Raw genomic sequence first — 14,031 nt, 5'->3', positions numbered from 1 at the left:
TTATTAATTATTATTATTACCATTGCATCTAGGAGCCAGAGTCACGGAGCAGGACCCCATTGTGGTAGGTGCTGTGTGGACACACAACAAAAAGACAGTCCCTGCCCCAAAGAGTTTCCAATCTTAGTTTCTTCCTCGGGACGCTCGTGGGGCAGTGCAGCTAAACTACCCCTTAAACAGAGCAGATTGTGCTTTTACACAGGCTAGCTAAGTAAAGTGGGTTGCATTTTCATGCTCTGAGAGTCTTAAGTAAAGTTTTTCTTGTTTGTGCAACTTTGTCCTCTGCCAAGGACTGATTTCATTGTGGGGTTTTTATGCTTACATTTTAGTACTCTCCTCTAATCATAAACACGTTTCTTATCCTCTAGTTCTCAGGCTTGCTACCATTTCAGAACAATGAAGCCGACATTGTCAATGTCTTTCTGAAAGAGATGTTCTAGCTCAGGCAGAAGTTACTTGGTCAGTTTCTCTGGCCTGTTTTATACCGGAGGTCAGACTAGAGGATCACAATGGTCCCTTCTGGCAATCAAATCTATAAATCATGTAAAAAAGTGTTCCTGAGAACCTGTCAAATAAAAGGGTTTTTTTCCCCCCTCAATAGCTGTTTGAATTGATTTTCCTGTTCTAATGGCCAAGGGGACATTCTCTCACTATTTTACCTTATATTTGGCATTCCCCTATATACATAATGGTATATGACATTTTAAAGTGGCCTTATAAATGGCTTCCGGTAGAGTATTTTCATATTAAAACATCACAGTAAATTGACAGTATGATAGCAGTGTGTTGATTATGCAATAGAGATTTTCCCCACCATTATTTACAACTATTAATCAACTCTAATGTATATTCCATAAATAAAGCAGATTGCAACACTGTCAAGAGACATATTACTACCTCGTAATTCAAAGGTTCTTTCAGATCTGTTTAACTTTTTTTTTTTTTGGTTTTTAAATAATTTGAACTATGTTTTACTGTCATAAATCTGGCATGAAAGAAAGTAACTAAGGGCCAGATTCAGTTACCTTCACTTCATGTTGAGTTGTCAAAATTGAGCTCATTGAAATCAATAGGATTACACATGCAATCACGTACTGACGATACCACATAACGTCAGTGGAATTGCGATTCTGAATAGTTAAGAGTGTCCATGGAATACCATTCTGGGCATTTTCCTATTATTTTCTTATGGCAGCTCAACCCCATATTTTGAAAAATGTTAGCCACACTTTCTCTTTAGAACCTCATAGCGCTTTGTTGTACAATTAAATCTGTTTAGACAATTTGGTCATGGCTGCATCAATTATGTATGTTTTCTCACTACAAGAAGCTATAAACAGTCATTTTTTCCTCTTGAAACTTTAATACATTTCTAATAGGAAGTTTATGCAGTTTTTGATGACACACTAAATCATGCAGTATTGAACAGTGGCAGAGATTGGTTCAGTTTTGCAGTTTCTAGTAAAATAACCATGTTGATTAAAGTATTATCAAAACCTGAAAATACACAAACAAAGCTCTGGTGATAGACCAATATGGGTTGGGAAAAAAAAGATTAAGAGACCTAGCTTATTCCCACTGAAGGCAATAGGAAAACTCCCCTGGACTTGGGCAAGCTCCACTTTTGTATGCCCAGTTTGAGACACTTGAAAAATGCCAAATTTTCCCAAAGTGCTGAGCACCCACTTTTTGGAATCAGGCTCCTTTAAGGCCTCTCACTTTGAGCACCTAAAATTGCTAGTAAGTTTTGAAAAATCTTGCCTAGCACCTCTGCGATATGTTCATTGACTTCAGCGGCCATTGACCTCAATGGAAGTTGAAGGGACCAAAGCAATGGGATCTCAATCAGGCTTCAGAATCCTTGCTGTAGGTTCTCAGCTCTTCACAAGATGGAGCCTTGCCTGTGGGAGTACATTGGACAGGGATGGCTATTGTAGTGAAGCCAAGCACAAGCTCCCTGTAATAGCCATCCAGGTTGAGGAACAGTCATACTGTCTCTTGGTTGAAGGGGCTGGGTATCTGGTCAGTGCCTGGACTTTATCCACCACAGGGTGTAGTCGGCCCCACCCCATGGAGTACCTGAAGTGTGTTATTTCTCTCTGTCCCAGTCGGCATTTGGACAAGTTCACAATAAGCCCGGCCTTTGAGTGCTTGAACAACCACGGTGACATGATATAAGGGGTCCTCCCAACTGTTACTGTATATGACTATGGCATCGATGTAGACAGCCGTGTACTGGTCATGGGGCACAGCAATTGGTTCATCAGCTGCTGAAAGGTGGCAACTGTTCCATGTAGGCCGAAGGGCATGGTCACAAATTGGTAGAGGACTAAGGGAGTCAGAAAGGCAATCTTCTCCTGGGATACCCTGGTCAGCGGTTGGTCAGGTCCAACATGGAGATATTAGAGAGACTGAGAAGGGCTGAGTATAACTCATCCACCTAGGGCATTGGATAAGTGTCAAAGCACAATATTGTGTTGATTTTTCTAAAATGTATACAAAATCTGGTTGATCAATCAGGCTTTGGCACCAGTACAACAGGGCTCCTTCACTCACTGTGTAAGTCATTGACGACTCCCAGGGCCAGCACAGCCTGGAGCTCCTCATGGACCACCTCCCACATTTTGCTTCGCAGGAGTCAATGATTCTCTCATATTTTCTGCCCAGTCATCATAGTGATGTGGTGGTGGGTTAGATGGGTCCTCCCCAGGAGAACAGAGAACATCAGGAGGAAGGCCTTAGTCAGCTGTATTATTTGGGCCTGTTGTCTCAGAGTAAGCTCTGACCCTATCAGCATGCGAGTCAAGTGCAGCGCTGTCAACACTTGAGGCCCCAGTTCTGGTTCCAAGGGCCACAGGGCTATCAGAAAGCTCTTCTGAGCCTCTCAGGCCTTCAAGAGGTTGACTTGATAGATTTACATCTCCTTCCACCTCCTGGGCAGTGGGATCTTGTAGTCTACTGGTCCTACTCTTCTGACCACCTCAAATAGGCCCTACCACTGGGTTAATAGTTTTGACTCAGAGGTCAGAAGCAGCAACACGCTGTCATCCAGTTAAAATGTTTGCCGCTGGGCCTCTTGGTTGTAGGTGCACTCCTATGTCTGCTAGGCTTTCAGAAGGTTTTCTTTAGCGAATTTCCATCATGTTTTTAGTCGTTCTCCCAGCTGGAGCATGAATGTCACTGAGCCCATGACTCTTGTTCTTCCCAGGCCTCCTGAAGGAGGCCAAAAATCCCTCTAGAATATCTACGGTACAGGCACTAAAAAGAGGAGAACCCTGTGAAGGCTTGCATTTAGGACATGAGGCACAAAAATTACTCACTTCTTGGTGGACACCTGGCCAGAAGAACCTAAGGGCCACCTCTCCAGTGTCTTTTCTCTCCCCAAGTGCTCTTCCATGGCACCAAATGGGCTAGGTGCAGTAGCATCCAACAAACTTTTAAGGTACTAGCACTTGGAACCATATTTCCTGGGTCTGGGGGAGTCTTTCGTCACTTGGTAAAGTTATTCATAGCAGAGCTCAAAGTGGGGCCACTGCTTTGCTCCCATTGCCCAACTTGCTCCCAAGCATAGCTCAGAGTCTGGTTCTCGCATTGTTCCTGCACAAAGTCTTTCTGGGCCCAGAGCTGCTCTTTAACTCTTTCCTCATCAGTGTGAGGTTTGTACACCCGGTCACAGGGTGCTGGAGTAATTTTTAGAGTGGGCGTGTGAAAGCCATTGAACAAAACTGTGAATGCTGTTCATGTCCATGCGTTCAGTTGCTCTCGTTACTTGGTGCCAGGGGGGTGTTAGAGCACACTAAGCATCCCTAGCTCTGGCATTCCTACTTTCCTTTGCAAAAGCCATGTGAACTACATACTTGTATGTGGACACTGCATTATTATTTGTGTTAGAGAAAGGACAGGACTCCGTCCCAATGAACATAAAGGTGATGCTTTAATGAGGCTGCAGGAAGCAGACTCTACAGTATTTACTGTCTACCTGGTGTTCCTGCTGACTAACAGAGCTCCTGCTGCCTATTGTCACCACAAAGTCTCCCCACAACCCAGCTTGGCACCCATGCAGTGAAAGGCGGATTATGCTGCCTGTGCAGACCAAAGGTTTAAAATACCCACACTCACTGGACTCATTTTTTCAATACACCTGAATCTATTGCAGAATTTCCACTCAAGGCTGTAGAATGCAAAGGCCTTACCTCAAGTTTTAAGGGCCAGTTTGTTGTGGCATACCCAGGACCTGGACTATTGGTATTTGTACAACGGGAGTGCCCCACAGCCCTAGTTAAGATCAGGGCTCCATTAGGCCAGGTGCTGTAATACCTCCCCAAAATTGCTTCCAAGCTAATGACCTATTCTCCGGGGTATCAAGGAAAGCAGAATATACTTTCTAGTTGTCAAAAGGAGAGTGTTCCTGTAACAGCCTGACCTGCCCTGGGTGCTCCCTTGTGGCCTTCTCTGATAGTCTCCTGTGCTCAGGACCTGGCCCTCCCACCAGATTCTCCTGAAGGCCTGTCCCTTGCAAGACAAAAGCATCCTTCGAATCCCAAATAATGTCCTCTGCCAACTTTAAAGCATACCCTTAAAGGTCTTCCCTTTCTGGGCCTTCCCTTCAGACTGCCTCACCAACAAAATCAGAGTGCAAATCATAAATACAGTATCACTGCTGAGTTAGAGGTTTCAACCTCTCCTTTTCATGCGACCCCCTCAGGACAGTGACTCAGAGAGCCACTTCCTTTAAGTCCTTCCCCTTCACAGAGCCAGCTACAGGGCTAGTCCTGGCTCCTGCAGCTAGACTTCTTGTCCCCCTTTCCTTCTTCACCCACTCCTCCCAGGAAAAGACTTTCACCCATGCCTGGTCTTCTCCTTTGACTGCCCTACACTCTTTCTTTTGAGATCTTCCCTCAGCCTGACCACCCCCTCACCCCTGGCATGCTAGTTGAGGTTAATAGAGCCCTCAGGCTGCCTTTAACCCTTTGTGGGCCTCTGTGGGGTTCATACACCCCACCACAGTTCCCAAACTACAGCGTGCTAAAAGGATATCTGAATCCGGAGCCTTGGAGAAGATATTCACCTTTTAGGAATGCCCTATGAACAGCCATGCAGTTTCCAGAGTAATTGTGTGCACACAACTAGAGGGACTGATCAGGGTGTGGCAAGAGCTACAAAATTCACTCAGAAAAGGACTTGGGTGTAGGCCAACAAGGCAGCTTCTTTTGGGTTGGAAACATGCAAGGCTGCCACCTGCTCTCCAGTATATATCTTTGCTAAAGCATTACAAGATCGACTGACAAGCACTGTCTGATGCATTGAGTGGGAGGTGCACTAATTACAATGGGAATTAGGCACCTCAATATCTTTGAGGATCTGGTTGGAAGTGTCTCTAGCTGAACGCAATAGCTAACTTAACTAAGTGCAGAGACACATTGGAGTTAATCCACACACCGAGCGCCGGCTGATGTCAGCGAGAGCTCTGCCCTCTAACCTATCCCCTCCTTTTGCCAGTGCTCTTTCTACTTCCAGCCTTGGGAGCCCAACAGGAAACATCAGTCAGCCCTTGCTACAGACTCAGTTTGACACCCTCGTTTTAGCGGATGCACTGAGAGAATCTGTAATTACTCATTCATTCAGGTTTCTCTTACTCTTAAGCCTTTGATTTCTGAGAATTGTTAGCTACATTTCCTGGCACAATAACCATAAATACTGCAAGATACGGTATGGAGATAAAAATTCTATTTGAAGTTTTGACACGCATTTGATATGAAATGATGCCCTGTGCTGTTTAGACTTGTATGCCACAGTAATTTTCAGAGGATAAGACTTCTGTATTTATACATTACTTCTCAGATCCCTCATGTTCCATCATCCTCTTTTAGCTTTGGGTGCCTCTTCCCAGCAGAAGCTTCCACTATGGGTTTTGACATGAGAGGCAGTGTGCCCTAGTGGACAGAACACTGGACTGGAACACAGGAGACCTGGGGTCTATTCCTGACTGTCACTGGCTTGCTTGGGCAAGTCACTTCCCTTCCCGTGCCTCGGTTTCCCTATCCCTGTAAAAGGGGTTAACGATACAGGCCTCCTTTGTAAAGCACTTTGAGATCTATGGATTAACAGCACCATATAAAAATGAGGGCAATTATCACTTTATACATTTAAAAACCGGAAGACTCAGGGAGTTGGTTCTGCCAAATAGTGGAAGCACGTTTGTCACATACACGGGCAAGTGAGAGATTCTAAAGGTGTTAGTTATGCCAAGCATGTAAGCTACTTGGCACCTTTTATACGCAGTCAAGGAGAGCATACTCTGCTATATGGGCAGCATAGCCCAGTGGGTAGGGAACCAGACTACAAGTCAGGAAACCTGCAGTCTATTCCTGGCTTTTCTATTAATGACCTGTTATGTGGCCTTGAGCAAGCCACTGTCTCTATTTCTCATGTCTGTCCATCTATCTCTGTTTAGACGTTAGGGACTTCAGAGCAGGCTTGCTCACAATATGGCTGTACAGTGCCTGGCACATTGGGGTGTTCTTTCTGGTTGGGGCCCCTGGGTGCTACTGTAATCCTCATCATAAAATAGTCACAGGCTGCAGTTCAGCAGCTCTGAATTCCAAACCTTCTGGGGGTTCAAGCCTATCGCTTCCAGTTTCTGTCACCTACAAGGTAGCAAGAGCAATGCAGGCTGCTAAAAGAATCCTGCAACAGAAATCCTGGATTAGCCAGACATGACAAAATAGCAGAAAAGAGCCAATCAGGCAGGTGCAGTATCTAGGAAGAAAAAGGCTCAGCACTATGGGGAACAATGATACAAAATTCATTTAAATTCCCACCTGGCTGTAAGTTATAAATGTACACAGCCCATATAACGCTGCTTGTGAGATGGTAACATAATGACACCGATCTGCTCAGTCATGAGCCCAGCTGCAAGGACACAGCAGGGTGCAAGATGCTCCTTCAGGTCACTGTGTGGGCTACTTTCAGTGCCAGACCCTGTGCCTGGAGAAAGCAGCTGCCATCAGGTTGCATGTGGACATGGGGAGTAGATGGAGCCTTGGGAGCACTGGCTGGCATGGAGGGCAAGGTAAGCAGAACATGCCTCCCTCATGGATCAAGGGTCCAACTAGGACAGTGGTTCTCAACCTATTTACCACTATTTACACATATGCAGCCCGCAACATGTTGTGTGGGCCGCATTCAATGCTACCAGGATGGCCCTGAGAACGTCACATGGACCACAGCTCTGTGCTGATTGGGCCGCAGTTTGAGAACCGCTGAACTAGAGAGTGCAATATTTTGGTCCCTGCCTTGTTTCTGGGGCAGCACAGCTATGCACTGTCTCTTACGTGGTCTGCAATCTAGCCTGTATGCGCCACTCCTATTCTTTTCCATAGCAGCGTCATGCCAGCATGCTGCCATCTGCCCACAGAGAAATCACTCTGCAGATCTGTGTGGCTAGTAGGTAAAAAATCAGAAAAAGTAGCAATATCAAAAATAGCTATGGTGATAAAATATAGTAAAAAAGAGAACTCTCTCAAATAAGCAAGCAAAGAGGTGACAGTTTCAGGGGGAAATAGAGACATTGGATATATCTATAGTTCCTCAAACATCACATCCATAATTCTGAGGCAGTACTGTCTGTAACTGGGATTTTTCTTTACTCACTTTGTTAGAGCTTTTATTACATTGTTGCCTAAGCTTAAAAGTTTGTATTTACATTTTACATGGGGCTCAAGCTTTGTTTACAAAGCCAGCAGCCTCAATCCAAGCTTCATGAAAGGTGAAGAAGAATGCGAGGCAGTTTGGAGCTGAATACTGAAACTACCGAACACCAAGAGCTGAAGTCTGATCCAAAAGATAGCCAGCCAAAATTGCTGGAGTTCAAACGCTCGCAGAAAGAAGATGAGCAGGAACAGTCAGGCTTAGCTTGCAAATGGATATTTACTGTTGTCTTCTCGGCTAATAGATCCATCTCAAACGTGCTTTCTAGGTTAACTTGAGAGAACAGATCTGCTCTGTCATTTTTAAACTAAAACAATGAAAACCTCTTCCTCCTTTGAAATCTTCATTAGCATGCATTATATCAATTTCCAACACAGTAGTGGCGCTGACATTTTTAGATTTCCGTGATTCCGAGTGTCAAACTCAGACAGAAGCGAAAACCCCATTGAGATGATTTTTTGAGAGAACGTTCTTAAAGAAAACAGAAAAGAAAAACAAGAGAGAGTGAGACTGACTGGAATGTTGATAAAGCAACCAGATCTTTACAGGAGGAAGCGAGATTATGAAGGATGGAGAAAGGAAGGCTCTTTAAAACCATACAGACAGTTGCAGTTTCTCCCTGGTGAATTTCTGATGAGATAATCTCATTCTGCCTGAGTCAGGTAAACTAAAAGTGTGAAACTCTCAAGAGGCACAGAGGCTGGAAAATTAGAGACACATTTCTCACCCTAATGGTCTTATTTGCAGGACCTTTACATGCCCCTTTCTACTAAAAGACGAGTGTTGGGTCAGAGCAAGTATCGTTTGCCACAAATCACAACCATTTACCCTTGTTTTTAAGGGCACTGAATCAAGCTGAAGCAAATTCTTTTACCGTGCATGGATGCTGGCACAAATCAGTCACCTGTGTAGCCAGCATTCCAAATACAGGTCTCAAACAAAGAAAACAAACACGTCTATTACTGCCAAGTTTTCAGGTCATCAGTGTTGAAAATGAGCCTTTTCTATTTAGACATTAATAAAGAAAAAGAAATGGTAATGGAATCAACTGTGGTTCCATGGCTGTTTAAAATATATCGCTGTCAATGCATTATATTTTGATTCTCCCATCCAATTAAGCAGAGGCCAGGAATCTCATAGGGCATTCTGATTAAGGACATTGAATATGAATTTCATTTTAGGACACTGGGCATTTTTTAATATATCTCTGCAAATATGAATGAATATAAGAGTCCTGACACTTTAGGATTAACATGGTTTTACTCAATCCTGACTTAAGCAAAATCTCCCATTGACTTGCTTGGAAGTTTTCATCTAGTCGGGACTGAATAAGGACTCTGAGACAGACTTTTAAATGTATCTATGCCCCTGACTCCCAGAGGATTAGGCACTTCTAAAAACCTCACTAGGCACCTAGCTGTATCTTTGGGCACCTAAATACCCTTAAAATCTGGCCCTTTAGGATCTAGCTGATTGAACTAGTGAATATCAACATGGGCCAGTGATGATGGTAACATTGAGTTACACAAGCCAAGTATGTAGGTTTTAAAGCAACATTGGAAGTGTTTTGCATTTTGCCATTGAGCTATGGAGTTGGAGGACACACTTGCAGGACTAAAACGTTATTCTGCCCAAGTTTGTTTGAAAAAAAGCCAAATTATCAAACACATGTAGGTAAAACAAATCATTGCAACAATCTCCCTTTTTCCCCTCTCTCCTTACAGCAGCTATTGATAACATAAGAAGCAACAAGGCCCATAATCCCTCTCCTTCCCTCACTCATGTTCTAGTGACACACTATTATTTAAGGTTTGGGACCTGCCAAGCTAGCTTCAAATGATTCTTTGTAATACTGACTGTCACGAGCTGAAGGGATCCGCTGACTGCAAACCACAACTTGGTGGAATTTAGCTTTCTGTGCCATGAGATTCTGTCTAGAATCATCTTTGTACAGGCCTAAAAAATAAAAGCAATAAGAAGTGGGATGGGAAGGCAATTTTCAAGTCTTTGTGGCTTTCAGAACATGCCAAATCCCCTGATTTACAGTTTTTATTTGGAGTTCTAGAAGCTCTCCCTTCAAATGCTAGGTAACGTTATACTAGTGTCATCATCCACCAGTGCTCTATGGTAGAAACTGAGGCTACGGCTACACTACAGAGTCTAAGCTGATGGAACAGAACTCTCCCGTTGAGTTAATTATTCCAGCCCCCACAAGCAGCGGTAGCTATGACGCTTAGGTTTGTGTAATGTACATTGCTCAGTGGGGTGGCTTATTCAATCCTGAGCAGCATAATTTACACCAATGTAAGCTGTAGTGCGTACATAGCTGCAATAACACAAGGTGCTTAGCTTGGTGAACACTACAGCTGGAAGAGTCTCGGTTTGCAAATCAGACTCTGTATCCAGGCACATAAATACAAATGTAGGACCCTCACTTTATCCTCCTATTTTAGATAACTGGATTTGCCCATAACAAAACAGACCATGTGCAGGTTGTCTTTGGTATGGCCAAACACGGAGTAAAGCAGCACTACAGCTTGGTAACATTTTACCCCGAGAGCCCTTTGTCTGCCTCTTCTGTGCTAGGTCAAAACTGAGAAAACTCACCCCCCAATTCTCTTCCTCTCTGTCCTTCACTGAATGAGCCCCATCTCTTCCCATCCTGCTCTCTCCTTCTTCCTCATGCTCATGTCCCCTCCTGTGTTGCTAATCCTCCCCCGCCTTCTCCCTCTGACTGCCAGACTATTTAATCCCCTTCATACCCAGAGTCTTGCTTCACTCCTGTTCTGCTTCTCCACAAGTCCTGTGCCAGCTTGCCAAGGCCTCCAGCCTCACTGCCTCCTCCCTTCCTGGTTGATGAGGTAAAGAAGGGGATTTTTGGTAGGAGTGAGGAAACCCACCCCACTGGTCTCACGTGAGGCAAGAATCCAGCCCCACTCCCTTCACAGCAGCTACTGGAGTTCCCAAACACCTTTAGGACCTGCCCAGTCTTCAAGATACGAAACCCCTGTGGCCAGAAAGTCCCCTCCATTCTGAGGTGAACCTTGATGGTGCAACTTTCTCTGGCCAAGCAGCAGCAGGGTCATACGACCTCTGAGACTCCATTCCACCTCCCATCCCCTGAACCTCTGGAAAGCGCTTTTGCTGGGGTTTTGTGAAGAAATGTCCCTACAGAGTAGGGTAAAGTAGTAGAGGACAGAGTAGGGGAGGTGTTGGTTTCTGCAACACCATAGATATCAGCCTGCACAGAATTCCTAATGGGAATTACTGCTGCAGGCACCTGCCAGGGGTCTCAACCAATAGTATCACCTGTTGGTGTCATTTTTTTCTTGCCTTGTTACATAATAATACAGTATGAGCCACAGTGCCTTTGTATCACAGGCAAAACATGCACATCGCAAGGAAAGAAGAAATATGAATGTACTGGAAATATTATGGGATTCTAGCATACACCAGTCTAACTACCAGCATCCTCTGTAATATGTACCGATATCCCAGATGAGCATTGTCCATGTTACAGTAGCACCTTGAAGCATGGCCTCAGACATCTAGGGTGAGATTTCCAGAAGTGCCCAGTGTTGGCCTAACTCTGCTCCCATTGAAGTCAACTAGTAACCAGCATTAGGCCAGTGCTGAGAGCTTTTGAAAAATTCAGCCCTATTCATGCCTCCTCAATACTTTCAGCTTCCTTCTCACTAGAAGATTGTCATCAACGATTATATAGAGCTGGTAAAAAATATACCAAAATCACTTAATGAAAAAAAGAAACGGTTCCAATTTTGAAATTGTTCTACACTTTCTCCAAGTAGGAATGAGGGTTAAGATGTTAATTTATCTTAGGGGTTAACTATAGAATTGCCACCTTCAGATAATTTCAATATATTGACATTTTGGTTCATTACAGATATATTTTTAAAAAGAAAGAAACATAAGGCAGGTGTAGCCTCAGATTATCTATGTGAAAGCTTTCTATTAAGCCTCTTCCTTTTTCATGTAGTATTTGGGTATATCTGACACTAATGACAGCTCAGTTCATTAAGGTTAATTGTAAGGGATCGGAGACAAGGATTAATTTATTGCTTAAGCGTACACAGTAGTTATTACTGATGTTAAGGAGGCTATTTAATCATTAATATGCTTCCAGTGCATTATTGCTGGTGGCACTGGCACCAAATTACCAGAATTGTATCTCAGGATTCATTAATATCATGGTTACCGGGTTTTTGGTTGTTGTTTTATTCTGTATTTGGGTTTTTTTCCTCTTTTTTTCCTCATGAATATTTGGGAACCACAAATAAACACACAAACCCAAAACACTCAGTGTCCTTTGGCTCAAGACTTCAAAGTGCAAATGAGTCAAAAATCGATGCGTCCCACAGAGTCTTAACACAGGAGTACAAATTGGCCCACGTGAACTGTTAGGAGTGCTAGTGCCAATGTCTGTATGTTTACCTGAGATAGTATTTTGGGTTTTGCTTGCCTGATTGATACATATACTTTCTTACTAATATGTGTGAACAAAGGACAAAGACACTGTATGTTGCTTCTGACTAGCCAGAGGGGTTTGTTAGTATAATGGGAACAGATACAAGCAGTTAAAGTGTTACTGGGCATGGTGGGAGTATAATATATGAGCGCACATTTGAAGACGGCCTCAACTCCTATCTCAGGCAAGGTCAAACAACCAGTCGGAGGAGAGAGCAAGGGGAGATTTGGGGGAAGGTAAAACACTAAAAGGCCAGATAAATGCCTTCCCCTGACCGTGGCACAACCTCCCACGGGGTACAAAAGAGGTGGGATGAAGACCTCAGATCCTTGACCCCCTAAAAAGGAACATGACCATCAGTTGTAAGGGGTGGAACTGTGGGCGTGCATTTCAGGTATAGTTATGCCTAAGGAGCAGGAGGATGGGACACAGGGAAACAAGGCTCTGTGGTGTCAGAGTTATGGACATACTTGCTGGAAACTAACTCCAATAACATGGCATTGCCAGCACCCCGACTGCTGGTCTTCTACTTTCTGTCTTTGTGACAAGAACCAGGGGAGAGGGTGAAAGGAAGGCTCTCTAACATGAACCTGGGCAGAATTCTGAGTTTGTAGTGAAACCCAAAACCATACCAGCAGGTTTCACAGCAGACTAGCCACTGGATTTTCTCCAGTTCAGCCATAAAACCTGGGCTTGGTGCTCCTGTGTTACTCAGGAGGTCAGACTAGATGATCAGAGTCACAGCCTTTTTAAATACAAATATGAAACTTTAGGAACACTTTGCAAATCTTCAGTTACCGTGTAAAGTTGTGACTTTCCATTTGAGCAAACAGTGGATTAATACTTTGCCTGCATAAACCACCTGAATTCGGCCATGTCACACTAAGCCATTCCCATTTTCTCCTCGTCTCCCCTTTAATGGCAGTGCTCATCTACTGTATCTGTCAATGCTGCTGGCTTTTCCTCTCCTTCTGCTTAACCCCTTCCAGTTGTGTCCAAGCTCCTCTCTGGAGTACTGGCCCCATTCTATTTCCCTTCTTCACTTTCTGCCTTTTTAGACTTCTTTCTAGTAACACAGTCCTGGCTCTCCAAGTGAGGCAGGCCCGGAGAGAGTCACAGGGCCAATTTATCCTACTGGCGGGACACTTAAGGACAGTGCTTCCCAGATTCAAGGGTTCATTCTGCTATCTGGGACTTGCTGGTAAGGCTGTGACCACAAATGGTGAGTGTCCGGAAAAAGAGAGATTTGCCCAGTTAAAGGGGACCTTTGACAAATCAAGACTGTACCACAGACAGCAGTTAAAAACAAACAAACAAACAACCAAACCAAACAAACCCACCTTTGTTTGGAAGCATCAATGAGTCCCAGGGTTCCATCAGCAATATAGGAGTGGAATTGTGAGGTCATTTATTCCGCCGTGTGGGTCATCACTCAGGAAGCTGAAATTCCTCTTCCATCAAGGATCTCTTTTTTCTCCTGCACTGTTCACTGCTTGTGCCATTTTGTGTTATGGGACTGCTGCAGCTAGCCCCTGGTGTAATCTAGAGACATTTCTCCTCCCACCAGCCCCAAGATGAATGGGGTGGAAAGTAGCTTAGAGCCCCTGTCTTTCCCCATCCCTCTTTCTTCTCCTCAGCTATGGCAAGCACAAACCCAGTATAGCTGAGAATCTGGTTTGAAACATCAAAGGCATCCCAGTCCTACAAACCCTTACACATATGAGTAATTTTACACATAGAAGTAATGCCATCGGCTCCAGTGAGTGTAGTTACGTGTGTCAAGTTAAACTCGTGTGTAAGTACTTGCAAGATCAGGACCCACATCATTTTGTTTT

The sequence above is a fragment of the Mauremys reevesii genome, linkage group 5 (genome assembly GCF_016161935.1).
Source record: "Mauremys reevesii isolate NIE-2019 linkage group 5, ASM1616193v1, whole genome shotgun sequence".
In the NCBI taxonomy this organism is placed as follows: domain Eukaryota; kingdom Metazoa; phylum Chordata; order Testudines; family Geoemydidae; genus Mauremys; species Mauremys reevesii.
This window is presented reverse-complemented; position numbering follows the sequence as displayed.